The sequence below is a fragment of the Macrobrachium nipponense genome, chromosome 2 (assembly GCF_015104395.2).
Source record: "Macrobrachium nipponense isolate FS-2020 chromosome 2, ASM1510439v2, whole genome shotgun sequence".
Classification (NCBI taxonomy): Eukaryota; Metazoa; Arthropoda; class Malacostraca; order Decapoda; family Palaemonidae; genus Macrobrachium; species Macrobrachium nipponense.
The window spans coordinates 54,073,597-54,081,880 of record NC_087201.1 but is presented as its reverse complement, the minus strand read 5'-3'; positions in this window follow the sequence as shown (position 1 = coordinate 54,081,880).

The following is an 8,284-nucleotide window of genomic DNA, read 5'->3' as shown; positions in this document are numbered from 1 at the left end:
AGCAGTATATGTCAGGGATTGTTCTGGTAGCAGAGGGACCTTCGAATGGGACGTGATCATGTCTGAAGTAAATCTCTAATTAAGTGGATTTTTGTGATTACTGAATGCATAGATTGATACCGTCTGGTTTGGGCGTTCTTATCTTCTTATGAAGAGCCTTTTGTGGATCTTTGACTTAGTTTAGACGAAGCGTGTTTGAAATATTAGTATATGTATCGATTCTAAGTTATCGACAATTCTCTTACTTATCCTGCAAGTCAGAGGTACATGTGGACTTACTGAGAGCATGTGTTAGGCACTAAAAGGGGAGAACTCAACACTGATGCAGCCTGTTTTATAGATTTTGTTTAAAGTGTTTTTCTAAAAGAAAGGTAAAAGTTTGGATGAAATGAACAGTTACTGGATTTATGTTTACGATACAAGTCGACAGCGATCAACCAATTTTGATGTAGAGAGAGTACGTGATGCAAATTCACTAACGTCTTTTGGCAAATAGACGCAATTATAGTTGGTGTTATATAAAGCCACTGTTTTGAAGTACAAGCTCCCGTCTCTTGATATTTGTCTAGTGTAACGCCAAGAAAAACATTTCTTCATTGTCGTCTTTGGTTGGATTTTTTTTTTTTTTTTTTTTTTTTTTTTTTTTTTTTTTGCGATTATCTTTGAAATATTTGGAGTCTTTTAAAAGGAGTGAGATCGCTAAACGGGGAAATTAAATCGAATTAAATTGAATTACGCACCTGGATCAGAATTGGGCAATGCATGGTACCAGAGGAAGATTTTACCATAGGCAGAAATCAAAGACAGCGATTACTTCCACAAGCATTAGTGATATAAGCTGTAATAATAACAATTAGAGATTAAAAAATTGATGTTATTATTTATTATTTCAGTAGATGAAACCTTTTGTCATGGAACAAGCACACAGGGGCGGCCATTGACTTGTAATTCAGGTTTCCAAAAAATACTGGTTTCAACCTCCCACCGCATGAAACAGAGCCAGTGATTTTTCATTGCCTAAGGCGGAGGCGCGAACCCGTGACATCTGAGCACTAGCCACTATACCACATGATTATTTTTAAATAATTAATAAATCAGAGAACAAGTTAAAAAAATTAATATATTTGCGTTGATGAAAATAAGGTTACTTACTGAGAGAGAGAGAGAGAGAGAGAGAGAGAGAGAGAGAGAGAGAGAGAGAGAGAGAGAGAGAGAGAGAGAGAGAGCCGGCCAGCTTCCCAAGGAGAAAAAAAAAGTCCCGCCTGTTTCTAACGATAATATGATTCTTAAATTCACTGGCGTTAATGGCGAAGAAATTGAAACGAATGTGTGATTTGGAAGTGTTAGGATGAAGGAAGGAAGGAAGGAGAAAGGCTTGAGAAAGTGCTGTATAGGACAGAAAGGGACATGGAGAGGAAAGAGCCTAAAATCCCGGAAAAGCCAGGTGAAGGAAGAGTTTGACGTTTTTCTGACGAACTTCTGTGTAGGTGTATTCAGCAACTGTGTTTTACATATTATACCACTCTGGTTTAAAGCTAAGGTGGGTTGACTCCGACCCTACTTGATAAGGGTGGAAGGAAGTCCACCGAAATATAGTCCTTAGCTTCAAACCAGAGTGCTTTAATGGGCCTTTATACGTTGAGACGTTATTCTGTTTTTAACATAAGAATTTATTTACATATATATATATATATATATATATATATATATATATATATATTATATATACACATATATATATATGTGTGTGTGTGTGTGTGTGTGTGTGTGTAATTTCACTTGTGACTTTTATGTACTTCTAAGTACTAGTTACGAATAACTCATTGAAATAGAATTCACTATATGTTGACAATAACAAATATCTGAAGGGAATTATTTACTAGCCCACCTATGATGACTAGGATTCGAACATTGGTTTAACATTGTTGACATGGAGTTATGTATTCATCCATTTACGTGCATGCATATGTGCCTGTGTGCAGGCATTGTTATGACATTGTTTTTTCTTCAATTTATTTTTTATAGTTATTATGGTACCTTAGGCAGAGCCGGCGAGTTGTTGAAAATGATAGAAGAATTTTACCATATTCAGAAGCAGTTATTATTTCGCCTTTTTCTTTCATTTCTTGTTTGCGAAGGAAGTGGGAATCAAGTTTATGACTGACGCAGATACTGCCTCCACATCTCATCTATGTAGACTGACCTTGAAGTCAGTCTCGGTCAAGAAACCTTACACTCAGCCAGTTAGAGAGAGAGAGAGAGAGAGAGAGAGAGAGAGAGAGAGAGAGAGAGAGAGACTCCCTGATAGCTTTCCTTTGTTCATCGCCATCGTCATGATGATGATAATGGGTCTCACTGTAAGTTTCTCACTGTAAGTTCGGAAATTTATTCAACATCAGTTGTGATTACGTGGACTTATCTCACCTACTGCTTGCATGAATATTTTGCTTGTTCATACATTTTGCCTCCAGCTCTGTAAATACTACTTCACTAAATCATAGTATTTCCATTATCCTTCCTTTAACATTATATGTGCATTTTGTAATTCGTAACAGGGTATTATTTTTCTGCATCAGATCAATTGCTTTGGAATATACAAAGTAGGGACACGAACATACACACAATCTAGATACACGAGGTAGCATGACAAAAAATGATAATAGGCAATATCCACTCAGTTCCTGAAAAAGTAGTAAAAGTAGTATTCATATTAAAGGTAATAACAGTAATAATATTGAGAATAGTAAAAAAGAATTAAAAATTATAACAATTAGAAATAGACTGCATACAAAAGAGGTTGAATATGCGATTATTCTTGTAACACTCACCGTCATGTTCAGTTGCTAGAGTGACGACACTTTGAACTCTTCCAACATTATATATTGATTTATAAAGGAAGAGGGAGAACAATTAATTTAAAACAATATTAAAGCCATTAAATGGAAGTATAGCAGGCTATGTTATCCCATAGTCCACACTGGAGTTTTCGTCGGCTACGCTGAAAGGCAACATATTCCCTGATTCACTAAGCTTTTTCAGCCGTAATTTGTGAGTTTCCTGTAAGAATTAGGATTGTGGAGGTGAAGCCTTGTCTTAGAAGACTCTTTTTACTCAGTATCTTGTAAGCCATGTGGGAAGTCACTCATCAAATGAACGAGCTGTAATTTTGAAGGAAAAAGCGATGTAGTGTTATGATCGTATATTGTGTATGTTAAGGGGCACCAAATATGGAAGAAACGATGTGTCCCCAAAAGTGCCTGCCCCTCATAGACCGAGGAAAGTACTAATTAAAGCAAATGATGCACTAGGAAAGAGAGCTAGATTCTAGGTGCTCCGTGGATCTTTTATAAGAAAATAAAAATCATGAACAAATGTATATTCTGAATGTTGTATGTGAGGTACTCTACAGTATCAGCAATAAGATTAACATTGGTTCCAAAGACCCTGAGTGCAAGAAAACTTAAACGTGTAACCCTATAATCCAAAATCAAGGGCTATGTAAATAAATAGTTTAAATCCATTGTCAGAAAGCTCTGTGGTTTGTTTGTTTGTTTGTATGGTGTTTTACGTTGCATGGAACCAGTGGTTACTCAGCACGGGACCAACGGCTATACGTGACTTCCGAACCACGTCGAGGGTGAACTTCTATCACCAGAAATACATCTTTCTCACCCCTCAATGGAATGCCCGAGAATCGAACTCGCAACCACCGAGGTGGCAGGCCAACAATATACCGACCACGCTACTGTGGCGCTAAAGTTCAGTGGTGAATAAAGAGAGCGTGCAAGTATATTTTATTTTAGTGATGTAACGCAGCAAATGTAGATAGAAAGAGAAAACAAGCGTTCAGCGGTCAAACGAAAAAGGCCCCAAGTGGCGAACACGAAAGTATCATATGGAGCAAGAAGATCATTGTTCAGAAACAAGACTCAGAGTTTATAAAACTGAAGCAGCACAGTAATGAGAAAGTAAAAATTATAATGAATAAAATCTGAATACTATGGTCTATGTAGCACATCTTACTGCAAGTTGTAAAGGTGATACAAGAGTGTAGTAGTGTGAGAATTGCAGATGTAGTCTGTCTGTTTCATCAGAATTCAGTGACGCTTCCAATTGGTTATTAGAAAGTTAAAATAATCTAAGTAAACCAGGTCAGGTGAAATTAGCGACTTCAAAAATAAAAAACCTGGTCTTAAGTAAAAAAACAAAAATATTTCAATTCTTTCTCGATTTTGACTTAGGCAAATTTTTTGCGTAACATTTCGTTGGGTGATTTATAGCGTATGCGTATGCAAGACATTGATATATATAATAAAAAAAAATGCGCATTCCTTGTCTGTGAAATTTAATAACAACCTGGCCATTGTTCGAAATTAATAATTACTATTTTAATAATGAACAATATCAAAGGCAAAGAAACCCAAAATCAAATTTTCTTTTTCATTTAACTTTGCTGACAAAGAAAACTATTGAAAACAAAGGAAGAAGTGAGCTGAGTTAGACTTCTGAAATTGAAACCTCCTGCAGCCTTCATGCATAAAGAATAAACCTCCCGCAGATAGTTTCCACTGCTCTCCTAAATTTGAAAGTTTAAGAATGCTGCCTTTGTTTGTTCTCTGGGGCTTGTCTCCAATATTTTATTTCTTCTTTTTTTGGTGTCCTCCAATTTTTTGTTTCTCTTTTGGATTTCATGATTGATAGACTGCGATAAGTAACGGGCACCATTACTCCATTTACTTCATTAATCATTAACACTTAACACTTATTCACAGTGTGAACCGCCTTGAGCGATTAGCCTGAATCCGTAATCTTCATCAGGTGGAAGTGTCTGTCCCTCAAATCGAATAAGTAGCTGACTGTAACTTAAAGGGCTTCAGGTTGCCGTAGGGTCACTTTATACTTCCTTGCCTTTGACATAGTGTGAGAGAGATCATGTCAGTCGGATTATCTGCCGTTATTGGATGGAAATTTAATCCATTTTCTTGGCCATCACCTTTACAGTGTCAGCTGTTTCAGAAATTAGTTCTTTGGTTAGATTAGTTATTTTGTTTCAGTGTTCCTCATTGTACAAGTTTTGTGTGTATAAATGCATTAATGAAATACAGACTGATTTGTTTGTCACTGGATCTGACACGAACTAACAGCTCTAGTGCAGGTGTGGTGCAAGTGTCCAAACCTGCAGCTCTTTCAAGGCATTTGTGCGGTACCAAACGCTGAACAAATACCTTTTTATCCATTTGAAACAAAGAAATTATGTAACACTCTGAAGACAGTATTTACTTACATTTTATTCAATTTTAAAAGAATATTATAGGCATCAATTTTATTGAATTTTGATGAGAAATAAATTGTTTCTTAGGCTATTTTTGCCACTGCGGTTCTGACAGTACCCCATTTTTACGATTCTCTAAATAAATGGCTCTTCTAACTTCCCTGGTTGGTGTAAGTGCAGTTCACTTGAATTGTTGGCAGTTAGCTCTTTCTTAATGACATTTATTATGGATCATACGCCCACGTGCGGGTGTGGGTTGATAAAACAATTGTGATTTTTGTTTTTTCTGGTGTAATTCTTTTTTGTATTCTTAAAGTTGATGGAGAAGATTAAGGAAAACGCAAACGATATAAATGACGCAGAGGCTTTTGCAATTTATCTCAGGAGCACAAACTCAAAGAAACACATTTTATTCTTGGCCCTAAGAGATCCGTTCTTATTATAAAATAAATATATATTTATATTTTCCTACAAATTGTGAAAGGAAAGTAATCTGGAGATCTGGAAAGTCTGGAGATTTTGCTTTATCGGATGGAATGCCAACCAGAACTGTATACGATTTCATGTAATTGTTAATAGAAGGAAATTTAATTAATTTTCGTAGTCAGAGGAGAATTACAATAATGGAGTTTTAAAGGAATAACATTTCCCATGTGAGAGAGAGAGAGAGGATGAGAGGACAGAGAGAGAAGGAGAGAGAGCGAGGAGAGAGGAGAGTAGAGAGGAGATTGCCTGGAAACAAAGAATTGTTTGTCGTTGCAACCGAAAACGTGAACTCGTCCATGCAAGAATTATATTGTTTTGCTCGAGGGAGAAGAATGTTAAATAGAAGCATTTGTTATGCCTGAAATCGGAGCGATCAAGGTCCGTTGGTCGAAATATTCCCGGTTATTGGAGGTCGTTACTCACCAACATTTCCGCCGGGTGGAATGTGGACCACAGGAAGCATTTCCGTTCCAAGTTTTTTATTATTAATGTATGCCAAGAAACGAGAAAGGGGAATTATAAAGCGTAATTAGTGGAAGAAAATTTTTTTCTTGTAGAATTGAGGTGGTTTGATAGTTTTCAACACTTAGAAGAAACGTAAGTACTACAAATTTATATACCCATGATAATTTCTTATCTATATGAATATATAATATATCAGTATTATCTATAAGTGGAATAATGATTATATTATGATGCTATTATTTTTTTTAAAAAAAGATCATCTATATTATTAATTTATATATATTATATATATATTATATATCATTATATATATATATATATATATAATATATAATAGATCTTATTTATATATATCGAAACACTTAAAGAAAAGAAACATAACCACTACAAAATTTTAATCTAACCCTTTATATATCCAGTTCCAACTCTTTATGTTTACCTAAACTTCATTTTTTTCGTGTGTACCTATTTTACCGTTGCTTAAATACATATCATGCCTTTGCATCCAAGTGTTCTTTAAATGGATGTAAATGGACAGTAAATAAAAGGCATTAATAAGTGTAGTGGTGTGATTTATTTGTATTATATAATTTGTTCGTGTTGTACATTTATTAAATAAATATATATATATTTTTTTTTTTATATATATATATATATATTATATTTAAGAAATTAAACTTTTTATATATATACTCGATATTAAATATATACAGACATATATATTATATTTTATATATATATAATACTATATATATATAATATATATATATATCTAAATAGGATGTATTATCTGTTTGTGCAGCAGCTACCACACACATATAGTACATATACTGATCTATCGAGCTTACAATGTCCTTTAATATTCTAATTCGCTCTACCTCTTTTTTGATTAATTAAGTTATCTTTTCATATATGGCTTAACCGAGGGGAATTTTTTTTCTCGATAATAAGACTTTGCCCTGGACCAAGGCGCGAACTCATGGATCCTTTCAAATCCATAAACGTCCAGTGAAGCTTTTAACCTTACCTACCAAACCTCCACCGCGAGAGGCTCGTTAGGTAAAAGGCTTCACTGACGTTCCTGGATGTTGAAACAGGATCCATTGAGTTCCGCGCCTTGGTCCGGGCCAAGTCTATTATCGAGAAAAAAAAATTTTTTTTTCCCCCCTCGGGTTAAGCATATATTGAAAAATATATTAATTCCGAGGTAAGAGCGAATTAGATATTAAAGGAGGACATTTGTAGCTCGATTATATGTAATGATGAATCCACGGAAATGGTGGGGAATTGACTTTGGTTTACTTTACTACTAGATATATATATATATATATCTATTATTATTATATATATATCTAATAATATATATACATATGTTATATATATATATTATGTAATATATATATGTATATATATCTATCTATGGTTATATATATATTATATGTATGTATATTATATGTTATATTAATATCGGTATATATGTATATGGATAATATATAATATTAAATAATATATATATATATATTATATATGTGTGTGTGGTGGGGGTGGTGTGTAATATAATTATATATATTATAATATTATATATATATATGTATTATATATGGGTATGAATATATATATTTATATATCTATATATAGATTATAGATATATAATAATATATGGTAAATATATTATATATATATATATAGTATATATATATATATAGATAAATGAATATCTATAGATGGAGTATATATATAAGTATACTATATATATATCTTATGAATATATATTTATAATAGGATAATATGTATTGTATATATATATGTATATATATATATATATATATATAATAGAATGTAAATATATATATTATTGATATATATATATATAGATATATATAGTTATATATATTATATTATAATAATATAGATATTATATATATATAGTATGTATATATGCCTTGTATATATAATTATATATTATATATATATATATATATATATAATATATATATAATTTAATATTTAATATTTATTTACCACATGATACAACCCCTTCATACCGTGGTATGTAGTATG